This window comes from Passer montanus, unplaced genomic scaffold (assembly GCF_014805655.1).
Source record: "Passer montanus isolate IOZ18808 unplaced genomic scaffold, ASM1480565v1 scaffold112, whole genome shotgun sequence".
In the NCBI taxonomy this organism is placed as follows: domain Eukaryota; kingdom Metazoa; phylum Chordata; class Aves; order Passeriformes; family Passeridae; genus Passer; species Passer montanus.
In genome coordinates, this window is record NW_024357836.1 from 763,724 (window position 1) to 784,507 (window position 20,784).

Below are 20,784 nucleotides of genomic sequence, written 5' to 3' on the forward strand. Positions count from 1 at the left end.
CTGGATGGAGCTACAGAATAAAGCAGGGATTTATTAAAAGGATCTCCTCCATGGATCCACCTTGGGCAGCACAAGAGCCCAGCCAGGGCTACACCCAAGATGAACCAATATGGTCACAAAATGGACCCAAGATGAACCAAAATGGTTTTTCTCTCTCCAGCCCACGTTATTTGTGCTCTTGGGGCTGAAATTTGGATCCTTTGTCCTTGGTCCCCAGCTAGAGCAGAAATTGTTTTGTCTCCCTGCTCTGTGCAGAGAGCTCACCATCCCCTGATTTGAAGCCCAGACCCACACACTGAAGCAGCACAGAACGTGAAAAATAGAAAAGCTCAAACCAGAGGCATCAGCTGGACGTGGGGAGGGAGCAACACACTGGCCCAGAGCAGGGTGCTGGATGTGACTCCATCCCCACTGCCTTCGGCTGCCAGCAGCTTTGAAACAAGGCAGTGGAGGGTGGCTGCAGTAATGCTTGCAGTGACAAACAGCACAGGAGAGGCACTGCCAGAAGGTCACTCGTGTTTCCAGCTCCTTTCCCCATCTCTGCTCACTGATCCCAGCAGAGGTGTGACACCACCTGCTAACACACTGCTCAAATGACTGATCCAAGTAGAAGTGACAGCTCTTGGCAACACACCACAAGCCTGAAAATTCAACCCAGCTCCTCCAAAATGTTCAGCTGGTTGTTAGAAAGGTGAATTCTGGCTGCTGCCCCTCTCTCCTCATCCACAGCACGATGATGGAGGAGGACAGAGCACAGCCCCCTCGGAGTGCTCTTGCTCTAGCAGGGAGCGTGGCCATGGCTGTGGGGCTGGGGGAGGTCTGTCCATCACAGCTCAGGGCTGTTCCTCTGACAGAACCCATGCCATAGCCCAGATTTGTGCACAAACCACCTCCTCCTCCCCATCTCCAGAGCAATGAGACACCCAGCTGACCACAGCCACTGCGTTCAGGCTGTTTGGCAGCCTGAGTTTCTGAGGGTGCCAGGAGGGACACGGATGCACTCCAGGACCAGGTGTATTTTCTGCACATCCTCCCAGTGGCGTGAGCTCTGAGTGAGGTCACGGGGATGGGGAGAAGGGTGGGGTGTGCAAGTGAGGGTGGAAGCATGTCCCATGTCCCTGAGCATGCACGAGGAGCCAGAACAGGGTGTGGAGAGGAAGGAGCTGAGAGGAGGCCCGGGTGATGTGTGAGTGTTGTGGCTGCACAAGGGCTTCCAGTGGCCCCATTATACTGGAGCCCCAGTTGCTTTTTTCCTCCCAGCCAGCATTTAAATGCCACCACACTAACAAACAAGATGCATTATTTAAAAGCTGCTGTGCTTGACCCCACAAGGAGCTTTTCAGCCTCCTGAATGTCAAGGAGAAAGAAGTTGCTGTTCCACTGATGACTGTGCATCAGCTTCCTGCTCATTTACAGCGTGACCAAGGTGAGAGGCAAAGGTTGAGTGTGTGTGTAGGTGCCTGAGGGGACACTGGGAGACATCCCAGTGACCCCAGTGCAGCAGCCCATGGAGGTGAGGCTCAGCACTGGGAAAGGCACGTGAGGAGAAGGTCAGTCCTGGGGGAAGGAATGCAAGTTTAGGAGCTCCCAGAAGGCGTTCAGAGCTGTCAAGGTGAGGCTGTAGTTTGGGTTTGGTGGTCCTTGGTGCTGGCACTGACTCACCAGTCAGGCTGAGGTGTCTGCCCATCCCTCAGAACAAGCAGTCTGTGGCTGCAGTGCCCACTGGGGCTGGATCCAGGCAGGGCTGCCGTGGTAAGAGGTGCTGGGTCTTTGGTCCTCACTCTCTGGAGCTGCTCCTCAGCAAAGTTTCACCTGCTGCCCCTCCCTTTTCTTGGGGCAGAGCAGGTTTGGCTCTGGGTTTTACCCTGCTGGTTTACCGCCTGCAAATCCTTCTTTCTTGCGCTCGCTCAGCTCTTACCAGGCAGCATCTTCTTCTTCCCTGGCTATGGGGAAAGGAGCTGGTAGGAGAAAAGCGCAGAATGTCCTGGGTGATGGCTCACATTACCAAGGCAAATGTGTGCAGCCATGGCAGATCCTCGCTGCCAATGTTACAGGGATTTCCAGATGAGAATTAATGGACTTTCCTTGGCTAGCGTAGGAGAAAATGTTCTACGTGTGGTTGTTTATTATTTCTGTTACACTCCCTGTTCTTGCTTATTGCTTCCATCTGTTGGCATCAAGCTATTGGCTCCTGCCTTATCACTGGGATGTAAACCCTTCACGGGCAGGGAGCGTGGTTTGGTGAGAGGCAGAACAAAGGCCCCAGAGAAATTTGGGTGTTTAAAGACTGGGGTGCCTTAGAATCACTTCCAGAGAGGAACTCGGGTACTTAATGCCCAGAGGTTTCATCTGGAGGAAATATATTTGATGGCCTGAAATATTAAATGCATAAATTGTTACCCTTTAAGTCATGTGGAGTTGTTTGCTCCAGGCCATCATCTCTTCAGCTGGTGCCTAGGGACATCATTACTTTTGTTGCTCGGGGTTTTTGGGGCACCAACCCACCCAGACCAACTCCTGCTCAAAGACCCCTTGAACTCCTACTTGGGCATGAGTTCTTCTGCTAATTCTGTTCTTAATGCTGCCAGATTAGACAGGAGAAGATCAAGCAGGCCAGCTGGGAGATGCAGAATAAAGATGAATATAAAGATGAAAAATAAAGCCACTCCCCAGGCCGTGTCTACATCCAGCCAAAGAAACCAGGGCTGGTTTTGAGGGAGCCACGGGACCCATTGGTGGCTGTAAGACTCCACAAACAAAACTCTCTGTCCATGCAGGTGAGCCCTGTCCCTCCACTGCCACAAGGGATCCTCTGCATAATCTGGCACTGCCCCTTATCCACAGTTTTGCCTTTACATCTCCAGTTTTCCCCATGTCACTGCCTTCCATCAGCACCCTGCCTCTCCCAGCCCTGCTCTGAGCGTGGCCCCGGCTCCTCTGCAGCCCAGGGAAAAGCAGGAGAAGCCTTCCCTGGAGGAAGGATGAGACCCAGCGTGGGCCAGGTGAAGCTGCTGGTGTGGTGGGGACCGGAGGAGCTCTGCAGGCTGCAGCACAGCTCCGAGCCCAGCTGGATTTTAACCTGCCACTGCCACCTGCGGGGCTGTGGCTGCCAGCAGCAGAGCCCGGCAGCCTCGGGAGGATGCTGAGCTCGTCGTGGTTGTCATTCCCTTCCTCGAGGAAGTTTGCAGTCCCTTTCCCCTCCCTTGCCCTGCTGCTGAGCAGTGTCAGTGCAGCAGCAAGAGACAAGAGCAGCAAATGCTGTTTGACAGCGTGCTTTGGATGCATTTCAGGTGAAAACACAAAAAACCCCGAGCCTGTTTGATCCTGGATGTACCTGCCTTCCATATTCATGTTCGTGCGCCTCCATGTCATTACGGGATTAAAGCGTCATTAGCACACAAGGAAAGCCTTTGATAACACTCTGCCCTGTGCTCCTCCTTGTCTTTCCTTTTTGCATTTGTCCTGCCCCATCCGCTTTCTTTTTTTTTTTTTTCCTTTTCCTCTCTCCCTCTCTCTCTTTTTTTTTTTTTTTAATTAATTTAGTCTTTTTCTACCTTCCTTCATTTCTCTTCCCAGTCATTTAACGAATGATCTGGAGTAGCACCTCGCCAAATGCAGGGGAAAGAACTGATTCTGGCTGTTCTTGCACCAGTGGGGGTATTGGTTCCAGTGTGACAAACTGGAGGCAGCACCACCCGTGCAGCTGTGTCCAGCTCCACTGCAGCTGAGTTGGTGCAAGGAGGCTGGGGAGCACAGGCAGGTCCCAGGCACAGGGTTCCGCTGTAAATCCAGGAATTATTCCACTGACTTTGGGAAAGCTGCTTCAGGTTTACACCAGGAAAGCAGTGATCTGTACGTGGTGTTCAACATCCACTTCCCAACCCGTTCCTGAGAGCTGCATCCTTCTGAGCAGCTGCTGTAAAATGCCAGGAGTATTTTTAATAAGGGTGCTGAGACCAATCTACTCCTGTATGGCAAACGTGACAGCAATTTAGATGGAAAGCCTCTGTTTTCCAGACAGACACTCAGCCAGTTAGTGCAAACAAAAAGGCACTTGTAGCTCCAGTCCTTTAATCTCACTCTTTGCTTGGTGATAGATAAGGCGTCTTGACATCAAATTGCACTAATGTGCTCCTCTGAAGATTAGCTCTGTGGACAATGCTCGTCGTCTGCCTCTCCCTGATATGGTTTCTGAGAGTAGCAAGGTCTAGTGGTCAAAGCAGGGATGCTGGTGTGGAAAATGGGCTGTTCTCACACTCCTCCTGCCTCCAACTTCCAGTCTGCCGGTGCCTGACCTTGCCTCTCGGTTTTTGCAGTTGTAAAATGGGCATAAAAGATACTAATTGCCAGGGTGGGGAACTCGTTAGGGGATGGCTAATGATTATTGGCTTGAAAATTACAGAGAAGAGTGGAAAAGAAACAGAAGCAGGGTTTTGCAGTGAGTGTGGGATGGAGGAACTGCTTCTCTGGAGATCCCAGAGCTGTTTCCCACATATGTTCTCATTCCTCTCGTTTGAACCAAGGGACAAAAATGTGAGGTCAAGCGATTTGCTCAAGGTGATGTGGGAAATGTGGGATGGACCCAAGTGCTGCAGGTGCTGGGTTGTGCTGGCTGTTCACAGACAGGCTGCAAAGGCTGCCAGCACACACAAAAACCCTCCCAAACTGGGGTGAACTGGGCAGAGCTGGGACCAGGGCAGCAGATCCAGAGCAGCAGATCCGGGGCAGCAGTTCCAGAAGAGCTGATTCAGGGCAGATCCAAGGCAGCAGATCCAGAGCAGCAGTTCCAGAGCAGCAGATCCAGAGCAGCAGATCCAGAACAGCAGTTCCAGAGCAGCTGATCCAGAGCAGCTGATCCAGAGCAGCTGATCCAGAACAGCAGTTCCAGGGCAGCAGTTCCAGGGCAGCAGTTCCAGAGCAGCAGATCCAGAAGAGCTGATCCAGAACAGCAGTTCCAGGGCAGCTGATCCAGAACAGCAGATCCAGAGCAGCAGATCCAGAAGAGCTGATCCAGAGCAGCAGATCCAGAACAGCAGTTCCAGAGCAGCTGATCCAGAACAGCAGATACAGAACAGCAGTTCCAGAGCAGCAGATCCAGAAGAGCTGATCCAGAAGAGCTGATCCAGAACAGCAGATCCAGAGCAGACCCAGGGCACACTGGAAGGGGAGAAACGAGGGCGCAGTTGCTCTGTTTCTGCACATCCCATGTGAGCCCAAGGAATGTAGAGCCTGGGCTAAATTCTTCTCTCAGCTTCCTTCCATTTAAACCCAAAGCAGCCTCTGAGATGGGTGCAGGCTCGAAAATGGCAGGAGCTTGGAGCTCCTGCGTGACTTCTCGGGCTGATCTGGTACACACAGAGCTCTGCTGGTGCTGCTGAGTGCAGGAGCCCCGTGGCAGGCTGCAGAGCAGGACAGGCAGTGACACAGAGCTGTCCCTGAAGGGCTGGGTCTGCAGCACCCCCCTGGCCACGCCAGAGCTCTGTGCCACCCCTGGCAGAGCCACGCAGAGGATGGAGGGCAGGAGGAGCAGGGGGGCAGCCTGGCAGCTCTGTGTCAGCTCTGGCCACAGAGGGGAAGGGAGCTCATCAAACAGACTGGGAATGTTTCCAAAACCTTCTCTTCGTGAAGCAAGGTTTGCATAAATACCTCTAAAATTCATCAAACAGCTCAAATGAAATGCACGAAGGAAGGAACCACTTCTGCATTTAAATCTGCACACGGTTGCTCCCCTGCCTTTGAAACCCAGCGACGCCCACCCCTCCATCAGCCCAGGAGCAAGGTATATTCCAGATGGTTCCCCCATCCTAAAAAACTGCACTGCACAGCCGATTAAATTCTGCTTGTTGTAATTAAGCCCGACACAATTAGCTGTCAAGCAGGGCACTCATCTGTTTTATGTTGCAATCTCTTCAACAGGCAAGGCTGCTAGACAAGATTGTCACTTTTCGAAAAGATTTTCATTAGTTACCCTGGGCTCTGTGTCAGACACTGAAATATAAAAATCTGTTCTGTAGCCAAGTCAGGGAAATTCTCATTTAATGTTCCACACAGTATTATGAAAGTAATGTACTCTGAAAATGAATGCATTTTGGAACATTTTGGGAGAAATGCAATTTGTCTCCTAAGTAATAACTGCATGTTCATGAATTTACTGATTTTTTTTCCAATATGCCTTTCATAAAGTTGGGAAGAGTTTTTCTGACCTAAAATGAGAGGAAGAGAAACTGTTGATTTTAGTGTTAGTCTCCTTCCCTCCCTCCCTCCTTCTTTCATTGCTTCTTTCTTTTCCATCACTTCTGTGCACTCTCAGTGTAAGGACCAGGCATTGTCTGATGAGTGTGGGAGCTTGGCATGGAAGAAATATGTAGCTCAGAAATGGAAAAATTGCAATAATTGTGACTGATGGGAAACAAGGGAGCTCCATCTTTCCATGACTTTAAGAGGAGAGAGCAGGAAATCTCTGTTGCTCCTCACAGTCCCCCAGCCAGGAGATCAATTACAGTTTTCCCAAGTTTGGTGGGATAGTGAATTTTCTGCAGTGCTGATGGCAGAGGGTGAGTGGGGGTCAAACACACAGTCATGGATGCATTTCACCATCAAAACTCTCATTTCCAGTCAGAGAAAATAAGTAACTATTCCAAGCTTGTGCAGCCTGTAATTCTCTTTTCCTTATAAATAGATGCTGGATTCTAGGAGAAACTCTTCAGCTCTCTCCAGGCACTGCACTGCCTCCCTCTGCCACAGTTTGTGCGGAATTGTTCCTCTAATTCCAGTGCTGAAGCACCCAGATTGTTTTCAGAGCCAAGGGCCTGTGCTGGGACCTTGCCTGGGCAGGATGACAAGAGGCATAGCTGAACAGCCTCAGTGTGGCTGAGCTCCCATCAGAAGAGAAATAAATGAGTCAGAGTTCCCGGATCCATTTAGGCAGGAATTTGGTAGAGGGGAAAATGAAAAAAATCAGATTAATGGCAACAAGTTGGCAAATAAGAAGAAAATGGATGGGGAATTAGAGTGATAATTGGGGCAGTTGTCATTAACTGGCATGAGTGGGCTCAGCAAACTTCTGCATTTACTTTAATAGTGGCAGTGTGGTGTGGTCCAGAGCTGGGCTGAGGGGCTGGTGTCACTGCCTCCCTCCCAGGGCAGAAATTCATCTTTCTGACCTGTGATTCCCCACACTTGTGTGCTCTGTGTGCAGGTAGAATGGCACATAGCATTTGATATGCTTGTCAGTTTGTGTCTTGAGATGAAATACAGTTCTCAGGTCATAGGAAGTTATGTGCTGAAGTTTGAACCCTGCTGTGACAAGCATTCCCCGGCTTTGTTTTCTGCCTGTTATTGGCCATTAACTCCCCAGGCAGACTCTGATTCAGCATTCAAGTGCCTTTAATCAGGCTGCACTTACCTTCCTTGCGAAGAAATAAAGCTCATTCAAATTAACACCGCTTTATCTCCAAACAGGAGCATCCCCACACGAAGTTCAGTGTGTGGTTTAAAGCCTTGCCTTTCGTGGCACCCCTTTTCCTCACTCAATTTCCTTTACAGTGAGGTCTTTCCTTGGAAAAAAAAACCCTCCCATTTTCCCAGGAGCAGTTCTGGAAGTTTTCCTGTGCCTGCACAGGGCTGGAAAAACTCCACAGGAGCAGGAGAACACAGGGAGCAGCAGAGGGCTGGATGTGCTAGCAGGGATTCCTGCCTGCCTGGGACTCCCTGATTTACTGCAAACAGCTTTGGGCAGCGCTGCTGTGCTAAAACAGCAAAAAACCAAACCCCCAAAATTCCTTCCTGCTCCATCCTTTACTGGACAGGGGTTTTGCCAGCACCAGGTGCAAGGGGCTGCCCACAGGGTGCAATGAAACACAGCTTTGATTTCATTTTTTTGTGGCTGTTTCACCCTTTCCTTGCTCTGTTCATATTTGTCAGCAGGAAATTTTTCTCTTCCTAGTCCCTTTTGTGTTTTAATGATGGGATTCAGGAGATCACTGGGAAAAAAAAGCCTCCAGGCACTGGAATAAAGCTGCAGGTGCCTCCCTTCTCCCCACACTGATGCTGCTTGCTGCAGGCTGGGGCACCCAGGCAGCTTCCTCTGGGTTTGTTAGAGGTACATACTGCAATATTGGCTTTTCACAAATATTAAAATGGGTTTTATATGTGTGATGTTGAAGTAACTCTGTTATAAAGACGTTGCTTTTATTTCTATTGTTAATTAAGCTTGGACATAGCAGTGAAATAGCTGATATTTGATGTATATGCTTGTGTTAAAATGCCTGCTGGGATGGGATATAACACCCCATGAACACAGGGTGAGCACACCTGGACACATCTGCCAACATCAGCACTCACTGACTGAACACAGGCCCCAAAAACTGGAGGGGATAAAAAAGGACTAAAACCACAACCAAGGAATCCACACGCTCTAAAAAGGTGGAACCGAGGAGGAGCCATGCTAAACAGTCCTTGGAACGTGGAAACTGCTTTGGGGAAACGTTTACTGTGCAGAAGGGTCATGAATATGCAACAGGCTGATGTAATTAAAGGTATTTAAGGGGTCCCTCCGAAGGTAGCAGGGTGCTCTTGGCTGATGCCATAATAACCTTGGCTCTGGGGTCCTTGTCTCCTGTTGTCCTTTATTAAACTTTTTATGTTTTCACAGGAGAGTGGAGGTGCTTTTCACAGGGTTCTTGCCTGTTTTCAGAGGGTTCTTGTCTGTTTTCAGAGGGTTCTTGTCTGTTCTCACAGCGTTCTTGCCTGTTTTCAGAGGGTTCTTGTCTCTTTTCAGAGGGTTCTTGTCTATTTTCACCGGGTTCTTGTCTGTTTTCAGAGGGTTCTTGTCTGCTTTCAGAGGGTTCTTGTCTGTTTTCAGAGGGTTCTTGTCTGTTTTCACCAGGTTCTTGTCTGTTTTCAGAGGGTTCTTGTCTGTTTTCACCAGGTTCTTGTCTGTTTTCAGAGGGTTCTTGCCTGTTTTCAGAGGGTTCTTGTCTGTTTTCAGAGGGTTCTTGCCTGGCTTTGTGTGGATGGCAGAGAAGCAGAGCTGCAGCTCACCCTGGGGAGGCTCAGAGCCCTTTCTGCTCCTCAGCATCCCCCTGAGGAGGGCAGAGGGTCCTGGTGGGCACAGCAGACCCTCAGCCACGCTGCTCCTGACACACCCAGAGCCGTCCCCAGGTCTCACTGAGTCCCCACCTGCTGAGGGTTTTATCACAGGGACCTCCTACAGCAGCACAAACCCCAAACTGCCACCCCGCTCTCCAAAAAGAGCCTGGAGAGATGGATGAGCAGCTCTCTGCTGTCTTTCAGGTGTGCAAATTTAAATATGTAAGTCTGCCTGACAGTTTCAATTATTATTTTTTAAGGGTGCTACAAGAAACGAAAAAAAAAAAAAGATTTATCACAAAAGATTACTTGGGGAAGGGAGGGAGAAGGACGGGGGAACACTAGAATGTTTTATTTATGGGAAAACTGCAAATTACCTTAATAAATTCCTTTACTAAGCTGTGTCAGCTACTAAAACATTGTTCTTTGTGGGTGAATAACTTTTAATTTGAGTGTTCTAGTATTCAGCAGAGTGAGGTAATGGATTAGCAATTGCCTGTATTGTAAATGTCATCTTGGCATAATTAGGGTGATTATTGTTAACCAGTGGAGTTTAGTATTTATCTGTCACTGGGTGAGGGAATATAACAAAACCCCAATTAGTTATAAATGGTGGTGGGTGGTGGGGATGGAACAGCCTTGGAAATGTTATTTTTGTTTTAAATTCATTTCAGTGTTTGTTTGTTTTTAACACGGGCATTAATGTGATCTCCCCTGGCTGGAGGGATGCAGAGCCACGTGCGCACACGGATGCCATGGGTGTCAGGGCAGGAACTGCAGCAGAGAACGTGCCAAAAGCGGGATCAGCTCTTCAGCTCACTGCACAGGGCAGGGGCTGCTGCTCTGTGAACTGCCCTCCACTGTGCCCAGCTGGGAATACATCCCTGAATCCACCAAGAAAGCATAAAAATGTGTGAGGAAAGCTTTTTTCACTGACCTCTCCTTTCCTGATCCACTCACCTTTGCCCTCATGGCTTTACAGGGCCAGAGGGCAGGGTTAGATTGGATACCAGGAAGGAATTCCTCCCTGGCAGGGTGGGCAGGGCTGGCACAGGGTGCCCAGAGCAGCTGGGGCTGCCCCTGGATCCCTGGCAGTGCCCAGGACCAGGCTGGACAGGGCTGGGAGCACCTGGGACAGTGGGAGGTGTCCCTGCCATGGCAGGGGTGGCACTGGGTGGGATTTAAGGTCCCTCCCAACACAAACCATTCCATTATTCTTTGCCTCTGAAGTCACATTTGCCCCTGAAGTCACATTTGCCCTTCAAAGGGCAAAATGAGCGTTTGTTCTGTGTAACAATCACTCCTGAGACATGGGAGCAGAGAAGCAGCAGGAGCTCCCATCAGCAGGAAGGGGTGTTGAGGTGCAGGGAGATATCAAAGCCCAGCCTAGAGCCGCCAGTGCTGCCTCTGCCCCCCATCCCAAATCTCACCCACAGGCTGCAGTGCACGTCCCAAACCCAGCCCAAAGCTGCCCGGGGGCTGCACCCTGTGCCACCCCCCTGAGGGACCCCAGCACACCCAGGCTCTGCCAGACACAACTTTTAACTCTCAATTCCCATCCAGGTGCCCGTTCACCTCTCCCAGCACCCTGTGTCTGATTCCAGTGACATCCCAGAGGAAACGGGCAGGGTTCTGCAGGGCAGGGGTGTAAAACCCCATTACAGCAGCTCTGAGGCACTTTTCCCCCTGGAATCCTCATCTCCTTTCCCCCACAGGGCAGCCAGCAGCTGGCTCAAGGCTCCAGGGTTAATGTCCTTTGTGAACACTTATCTGGCCTAATAGGACTGGGGATATTGCTATCACTCACAGATATTTCAAATCCTTCCTCTTAATCCTGACAAGCTCTTGCCCTTAATAACTTCAGTGGGACTTTTGCCAGAGCAAAGACTGTCAAGTCAGATTCTCAAATTAAATGAAAAGCAAAGCAGGAAGGGAAGTTCAAGGTGAGGGGTTTTTTTTTCCTTTGTGCTTTTTACGGATGTTCATAGCTGGAAACTGGGTTTTTTTTCCTTGTGATTATCTAAATGATGGATGAGTCAAACGTCCTGAGACATGTTTCCAGATCCAGACACAAATGACAGAGGATGAACTGAGCAAAGCCATCAGAGGCTGAGAAAAGAGAGAAAGAAGACTTGGAGAGCTGATAGGGAAATAAAAGACTCAGTGGAAAGAAGGAGGTTTCAGAGGAAAGCAGGGATCATGTGCTTTGTGAAGCTTACACACAGAGAGAGTCTACACATTTTTAATTAATGGTTATTTAAGTACATTGTAATAATCAGTTGGGTCAGACAACATGTTGCTGTGGCCACTGCATCTTGGGTGGGAGCTCTTTAAATTCTTTGGGAACTTTTAGCAGTGCTCTGTCTCCTGTGCACGGATTATCCCAGTTTTCTTTTAAAATGACAGCAATATTTCTGTACTCTGTCCACAGCACAAAACCTGGAAAATACGAAGATTTTTAAAAAGCAAATAAAGGCCTGGCTGTTGTTTTAGGATGCTCTGTGCTTGCTGGGGACGCTCCTGTGCTGGAGGGGGAAGAGCTCTGAGCGATGGCTCAAGCACTGCTGGTGAGCTCAGGGGACAAGGAGCAGCAAGAACAGGAGATCTGAGCTGCTCTCAGGAAAAATTACCATTTTCCTGCACTTTTTATAAGTGCTTTGAGGCCATGGGATCCCTCTGGGCACCAGACACAGGAGGCTCTTTCCCAGCACCAGGGGAAGTCTGACCCTGGGAGCTCCCACCCCTCTAACTCCAACCTAACCCTGAACCATTTGTTTTCTCCCAGTGTGCAGAAACTCAGCTTTTCACCCAAGGAAGGAACTGATGTCACCACTGGAAAATCTGTGACATCTCCGGGAGGATCTGTGAGCCTGTGGCCACAGCAGGGCACTCTGCAGCACTCAGAGCCTTGCCAATAAAAACAGGAGTGGAGCAGCTTTTGGAGTGGCTGTGACCTGGATTCACTCCCCAAAAGATTGCACAGCTGCTGCTTCCACTGGAAACTATAGAAAATCTGTAAATATTCAGGAAGTCTAACTTAGATCTCAATTATACATGAAGCCCATAAATCAAGGTGTGTTTTTTGTTTTGTTTTGTTTTGTTTTGTTTGTTTGTTTGTTTGTTTTTTTGAATTGGCTTTTTGCAAATGCAACCAAAGTTCTGCTATTATTTCTTTAGATTCATCTAGGAGTTTACCCATTTGCAGTGATTTACCAGTACAAATATTTTTCAAAGAGAAAGGTTTTCCCACTTCTCTGTAAATATTCTGCATCTGGCCTTTGTGAGAATAAAAAAAAAAAGATGTTTCAGCCCAAGTAGGAAAAAAATAAAAATCTATAAGCGTTTTATAGAACTCATCAAATACAATTTTAGTTTCATTTTACAGAGAATCAGGACTTTCTATTCTCTTCAGTATCTATGGGAAGGTCAATATTACTCCTGTAAAATCAGCAGCAGCAAGGTTTTTTACTTGGCCATGTCCACTTTCCATGGAAAGTCAATAGATACACTCAGAGCAATTCCTGAACAGAACAGGAGAGATTGAAAGGGAATTTTTGAGAGGTTGAGCTGTGAACTGAAACAGAATCTAATTCCTGAAAGGCTCGATCCAGCCCCTGCTGAGAAATAGGAAATTGCTCAGAGGAACAGGAAATTTCTCTAGAAACCCCTCATGCCAGCGCCCTGGTTTGGCAGACAGCCCTAGAGGCAGGCACGGGGGAAACGCCGTGGTGGCAATGCCAGGACACAGGGTGGCAATGCCAGGACACAGGGTGGCAGTGCCATGGTGTCAATGCCAGGACACAGGGTGGCAATGCCAGGACACAGGGTGGCAGTGCCATGGTGTCAATGCCAAGGTGGCAATGCCAGGGCACAGGGTGGCAATGCCAGGGACACAGGGTGGCAATGCCATGGTGGCAATGCCAGGACACAGGGTGGCAAATGCCATGGTGGCAATGCCAGGGACACAGGGTGGCAATGCCATGGTGGCAATGCCATGGTGGCAATGCCAAGGTGGCAATTCCATGGTGGCAATGCCAGGGTGGCAATGCCAGGACACAGGGGGTCAATGCCAGGACACGAGGTGGCAATTCCATGGTGGCAATTCCAGGAACACAGGGTGGCAATGCCATGGTAGCAAAGCCATGGTGGCAAAGCCATGGTGGCAATGCCAGGACACAGAGTGGCAAAGCCAGGGTGGCAAAGCCAGGGTGGCAATGCCAGGACACAGAGTGGCAAAGCCAGGGTGGCAATGCCAGGGTGGCAATGCCACAGACACGTGGCGGCAAGTGGCACATGATGGAGCTGCCAGCTCAGGGGCTCTCAGAGGAGGGCATCACATCTCACCAGGGCTGGAGGCAAAAGCAGCCAGGTCTGCAGCTGGCAGTGCCAGCAGCCCTCCTGCACGGGCAGCACACCCAGCGTGGGCAGACGGAGCAGGCTGGGGGAGCTGCTCACATCCAGAGGCTCCAGGGGGAAGGGCTGTGTCATGGTTCGACCCTGGCACAATGCCAGGGCCCCCATGAAGGGTATATTTCCTAAATGGTTGCTGTGAGGTGTGACCTGAGAACAGAACAAAGCAGGCTCCCATTCGGGGATGGAGGGAAAAACACAACACTTTATTCATTACAAATCTAGAAAGGAACACATACAAAGCTAAGAATGAAAACTTTCCAAATACATTCCTCCTCCCTTTTCTCCACAGATTCACCACCCCTCAAATAATCAACTCTCAAATCCATCAGGGAGAGAGAGGAGTGTTCCCTTGCCTCATAGGCCTCCCCCGGAAGCACAATTAAAACCTAGATCTAAATCTAAAACATTAGATGCCAATTTTGAATTTGGCCACTGATTGGCCCGACTTAGACCTTTCCAAAAACACATTTCCGGGCCAAACCACGACAGGCTGCTTCCCTCCCCCAGCCCTTCCTGGCTCAGATAATTCACTTTTAATAGTCTGGTTACAGATGAGATTGTGAGGGAAGCACGTGGCTGGGAGCAGGGATTTCTGAGCCACATTCTCATTTCCCCCCTCGTGCCTCCTAGGCCTTTAATAAGCTACAAAGAGACATTAAGAAAACACTAAGAACTCTTTATCTGCTGAGATTTGGGAACTGGTACAGCAGGCAGGCAGTGATGGGTTCCGTGGATTTGCAATGCACCCAGAGGCAGTGGCTGAACAAGGGGGACAAGAAGCTCAGGACAGAGAGTGCCCAGACGAGGAGCTGCAGGAGGATGGCAGGCAGTGCTGGGCTGGGTGCTTTCCCAGCCTCTCGGGAGGTTTTCAGCTCCTCACCCCCTGGGAAACCCAAGGGGAATTAAGAGGCTGTCGTTGGTGCTTTGAGACATCCTCCACACCACCCCAAACACGTACCTGCGCCACTGGGGCCAGGTTAAATCCCAGCAGGGAAAAGGGAGGGGAAAAGGGGCCGCATCCTCCCTCTGCCTGTAACACCAGTTCGGCAGATAACTGAAAATCAGATGTAAGGAAAAGGTAAATGTCCCCCCAAGGCAAGGAAATCAATGCAAAAATCAAGCTGAAGTTAAAAACACATACACACAACTAATTACAGAGAGCTGAGCTGAGTGGATGAAAGTCCTTGCAGAAGGAAACGGCTCAACCAGGTAAATGGAGCAGTTGGCCTCAATGGCTTGGGTTATTTATTTTATTTTTTCTCTTTCTTCATGTAGGTCAGATGTCTTCCTGAGGGGGTTTCTCTTAACCTCCCTCTCAGGATCTCAATTACACACTCAACACAGATTAACAACAACAGCAGATAATAGAACAGTTAGAGCAAAAGAACCTCAGAGGAAAACATAGTGCACTTAGACCAGAACAAATAGGAAGGGTTCAGGAGAAGGAAAATCAATGTGCCTGATATTTATTGCACCCTTTATGGAGGGAGATGGGACTCAACCAGAGCCCATTTAGAGTTCTGTTCCACTTGGATTTTGCCATAAAGAAAAGTAATGAGTCCAGCTCTTCATTACACTTTTTTTTTGCCCAGCACGTTTTAATTAGGGTTAAGAAAATACACAGGGAGGGGAAAAAAAGATGAGTAAAAGTAAGGATAAAAAAAAAAGTGATAAAAATCTCCAGCTAATTCATAATTTACTATCAGCTCTGCTCAGGCTTCAGCTGGATCATCCAAAAGCAACATTCCCCTTTCATTTGGCTTGGGTAGTTTCTCTTCAAACAGCCTTTTTATGCCACACATGAAGAGAAAACAAACAACCACGAGCAGGGAGGAGAAAGGGAAATAAAGCAAGCAAACAATGCAATATGTATGGAATCTAACAGAACATGGAATCCCACACTGGGAGGCAGGAATGGGTCGTGGTGACTGTAATTCAGCACTAGAGGGGACAGCACAGAGGAAAAGAACGTTGTGAGCAATGAAATGCTCTTTGCTTTCACCCACAGGTGTGCAGTGACACACTCTGAGCCATGCCAGCACCGTGTGTGTGCCCAGACACACTTCCAGGGGTGTCCCAGTGAGGGACTGCACACCCATGGCTCGGGGCACAGGACCCTGTGTGTGCAGTGACACACTTCCAGGGGTGTCCCAGTGAGGCATTGCACACCCTGTGTATGTCCAGGACCCTGTGTGTGCCCAGACACACTTCCAGGGGTATTTCCAGGATCCCACTGAGGGATTGCACACCCTGTGTATGTCCAGGACCCTGTGTGTGCCCAGTCACAATTCCAGGGGTATTTCCAGGATCCCACTGAGGGATTGCACACCCATGGCTCGGGGCACAGGACCCTGTGTGTGCCCAGTCACAATTCCAGGGGTATTTCCAGGATCCCAGTGAGGCATTGCACACCCATGGCTCGGGGCACAGGACCCTGGGCTGTGCTGGCTGCTGGGGAGCAGGTTCTCACTTCCTCTTCTCTTCCCCAAGCTGACTAGCATGTCCAAGTCAAACGTGTTTGCGTGCAAGTGTCTGCAGTCAGCCACAAAATGTGTTCTCCCTGCTGGAGCCATCCAGATCCATCTCTGACTTTGCCTGGCCTCAGGGGGGATTGATGGTGTTGGGATCAGACTGAGGCCAAGCAATGGGAAATCTGATTTGAGGTGAGTCCTGCTTCAAGTGCAGCTCAAATTCAAATTATTTCAGTTGTGACAGAGAGGGGGAAGAGAAACAGAGTAGGTGAAATAATAGCTAAGATAAGTCAGGCAAGACAAAATATTAATTCTGATTCTGTTAGCACACCAAACAGAGAGAGATGTAATTCCATCCACCTGTCCACACCAGAGGACGTTACTGTCACCCATGGTGCATAATTCAGGGGTGACAAATCATTAAAACCAGGTAGAAAAGGGAACATTCTGCTGTGAGATGCCATTGATAGTAAGCCTGGCTGAGGAAGCAAGATTCTCAGTGAGTGGCTCCCATTCCTTTGCAGCTGGAGCCCTGGGCTGCCTCTGAAGCTCTGGAGGTTCACAAGCCCCACTGAGAGTGGGGAACATTTCCAGCCCCTGCACAAGCCCAGATGTCACTACAGGACACAAGACAACACCACACAGACACACTGCTGCTCTCAGGGCAGGAAAAGAGAGCGTTTATTTTCTGGCTCCTACATTTATAGATTTCCAAAGGTGACAGAGGATTGGAGGGTGACAGTGCCACCTCTCCAGGGACACTGGACAAACCAACAGCCCATCAAGTTTCTCCTCCTCCATAAAAGAATGCAAAACAATAAGTTGTTTACAGAAAGTGTGTGAGAAAGTTTGATACAAGAATGCAGACATCAGAAGGCTTAGAAAATCTTAAAAAATCACACACACCAGGCTGAGTGTGACTTCTCCTCCAGTCTCACTGTGCCCACGTCCAGCCCCTCGCTCAAAGGATGGCTCAGGGCTGGAGCTGGGCTCTGCCCTGCTGGGCTCTGCTGGCTGCCAGGGCTGCTGTGCCACCCTGAGCAATCACCAGGGCTAGACACAGCCCCGTCCTATCAGACGGCTCATACAGGTGTTCTCATTAACCTCGTTAGCTAATGAGCCAAAGCCATCACACGAGTCTGCAGATGAGACTCCCTTGGAGTCCTGGAACACGAGTGTTGCTCCACCAGCCCTCAGTGCTCCATCCAACACCATCAAAAGGCTCTTCCTAAGGCTTGCCAGCACAGCAGGGGTGAAAGGAAATTGGACTGGGCTCGCTGCTTGGAAAACAGAGATTTTTGCAGGTGAAGCACGAGGAGTTCAAATCAGGATTGAGATGAAACTGTTCCCTACTCCATGAAATTAGTGCATTTTGGGAAAAGGGCACAGCCAGTTTATGGAGCATCCTCAGCTTGTCATTTTCCCTGCTGCTCCAATCATTTTGGGCTACCCTGAAGAAGTACAATCACCACCAAACACAAAAGAAAGCCAGGGAAAAAAAATCTCCTGGTTTAGGGAAGTAGGGAAACCTAGGACTCAAGCTGTGTCTTCGCAGGAGCTGGAGAAAGCTGCAGCTTTCTACAGCCACCTGGAGCTTAATTGCCACTTAAAGGAATTATCTTCTGCCTTTATCCCTGAGAAAAAAAAAACAATTATTTGTAGGGAGCAGACAGACAGGGAAGCACACTGGAAATTGCTTTGTAGACCAGCTTCCTCTCCTTTCCCCTCGCTCAAAGTGACAGAAAATAGAAACAATAATTCAGTCAAGAGCAACAGGAAGAAATGCTGGGGAGAGCAAGAGCTTCCAGAAGCCGGAATAGAAAGGCCACTTGTGTCTCCTGGTCTCGTGTTCCCTCCTCAAGCACCTGCAGCTTTTCCATGCCTGGCCCAGCATCCCACCAAGGGATGTGTCATCTCAGTGCAGTTTTTGGCATTTTCACAATCAATGCTCACAGGGAATTCCCCCCAGCGTTTGACAGCCCGGCGCCTTCACTGGGATCCTGTCAGGAGGAGAATTTCTTCTCTCCCTGAAAGAGAAAAGCAGCTGTGTCCTGTTTTATCCCCACGGAATGAGCTCCTGGCTGTGGAGAAAGGCGCTGCACTGACGGTCTGAGCAGTGACAGCCTCTGTTAAAGAACACAAAAGTCACCCCCAGTGATGGTGGGGCTGGCAGCAGGGGACTCCTCTCTGCCAGCCCCCTCTCCCTGAACTGAAATCTGCAGAGGAAGATGTGAGCAGCCAGCTCTGAGCAGATGCAGCCAAACCCGCCCAGAGCTCAGACCCTGTTTTAACCTGAATTGTGATTTTTCCTGAGCTCTTCACTGTCACACTGCCTCGCTCAGGACTTTATGCCCAGAGTGCTCCTGGACTCTGAGCCCCTGCTAATGAGCTCAGGGCTAGACCAAGGCTGCAGTTAACCTTTTTTCCCCCTTTTTTCTCCTTTTATTCCCCTTGTTGGTGTCTCATTAGTCTATGGCTTGTTCTCCTTACTCCCACACCTGCCCTGTGTCCCTGTCTCTTCTGGATCCGAGCACATCTGCACACACCAATCCAAAAACATCACCTGCTGCATTCCCAGCATTTGGCATTTGCTTTTAGAAGTGCTAAAATAATTTAAAATAATCCAGGCTCTTCCAGAGCACCACAGTCTCCAATTTGCTGTCAGCAAAGACTTTCTACTTACATTTTTTAAACTTTTTTTCACAGTGGAATATTTTAATTCAAACCACCCAGTGTTTCCTGCACACACCCTGGGAGGCAGAGCAGGAAAACAGTGGGAAAGGCCTCAAATTAACAGCATCAAAAGGGATTGACAGAAGAACAGCATTGGGTCAGGAAGACTTGTCCTAGGCATCCATATCCCAAAGAATAAGCTTGTAATTTCAGAAAAATATTTTTAAATTTTTGTTTGCTTTTATTTTGGTGGGGTTTTTTTGTTGTTGTTTTTCTGGGGTGGTTTTTTTTGTTGTTGTTTTTGGTTTTGTTTTGGTTTGGTTTTGGGTTTTTTTTTTTGTTTTTTTAGGAAATAATATCTTTCCTGCAGTAACTACTCCCCTGGTCAAAAAGCTTCATTCCTAGCAGCTTCTTTCTTTCATTTTCTTGCCCCTGATCCTCAGCTCAGGTATATCAGAAGCTGTTTACAGAAGTCAATAGAGATGCATCTGCTTATGTGAGCTAAAGATCTGGCCCAACCCTCAGCCTATATTACAAATAACGTTCAAAGAGATTCTTGGCAAATGAAAAAGGGAAAATAAAAGCCTTTTTGTACTGTGAAATTTCCCAGGAAAAAAAAAAAAAACAAAAGCACAGTCAAAACTATTCAAATGACATTTCAGGAGATCAGTCGCAGGATCCATTAATGCATTTCTTTTTAACAAATGGAGTTTGCAAATTTGCTCTGGGTTTACAGGCTAACCTGTTCTATTGCCATCATGGGCAGCCCTGACTCCTGCTGTGAGACCCAGCTCAGAGCTCAGAGTCTCTGTGAGGAAATGGACAGAATTCTTCCCAACATAATGGGGTTTAATTAGAATAACGACTTAAATAAGAATCTTATCAAGGTTGTATCAGCTCTTGAAGGCACGTTACATGCATATGCAAGTGGGTCAGGCAGATACCCACTGAAAATCACTCCATTTTCCAGAACATAAGATCAGAATCAAGTGTAGGGTCTCACAACCCTGCTGGAATAAAACAGTGCCATTCCCTGGGGAAAGCAGTTCTGAAATCAATGTGACTCAGTAAATCTCTGTACAGCACAGTCAGTCCACAGCATTTATAGCTAAATCTTGTAGCTACAAGCTTGGGCCTGATTCCCCATTGCATAGTGTGAACAGTAAATTATAATTATTCCCACTTTTAAGGTCCTTGCCTAAAGAGTTTTACTCCTATAAACGCAAAAAACTGCCCCCCATCTTCTTGTATTGCTGGAGCAGAAAATGTCTCTGCAGTTGTGATTCTCTCTTGGCTCTGTTTGGTGGCCCCATTACATCCACCTCAATATCAGCTTCATTCTCGTGGGCACTTGGATCATTTGCAGGCAGTGAGTAAAGACCAGCGATGCAGCTGAGACCCTCCAAGGAGGCTGGAAAATTGACTTCGGTGGTTCCCCAGGACTGTGGATATTTGCAGCCCAGTGCAAGCCCTGTGGAGCAGAGATGGGGCAGAGGGGCAGGGGCTGAGCTCTGCTCTGGGCCAGGGACAGGAGCCCACCAAGGGCTGGAGCTGTGCTTGGCATGGAGCTCAGGGCAAGGTTCCTGCCCCCGAGGGTGCTGGCACTGCCCAGGCTGCCCAGGGAATGGTCCTGAGGCTGCCAGAGCTCCAGGAGCTCCCAGGGATGCTCAGGGTGGGATTTTGGGGTCTGTACAGAGCCAGGGGCTGCACTGATGATCCCTGAGGGTCCCTCCCAGCTCAGGACATTCCCTGATTCCATTCTGACTTCCCTGGTTCCATTCTGACTTCCCTGATTCCATTCTGAGACCCAGCTCCCTCTCATTGAATCTTTCTTTGCTTCCAAGCTCAGCCATGCCAGCATCACTGGAAAAATCCTAGCAGAGGATTTTTCATAAAATATCATGGCTACAGCACTCCACACAGGTCTGCAGCAGTGAGAAAGATCTCTCAAATTAGGCAGAGCTCACCTGCAGGAATCACAGAATGCCAGAATGGTTTGGGTTTGAAGGGAACTTAAAGATCATTCAGTGCCATGGGCAGGAATGGCACTCACCAGACCAGGCTGCTCAGGGCCCCATCCAGCCTGGCCCTGAACGCAGCCTTAGGAACAAGGCTAAGAAAAGTAAACCATAACAAT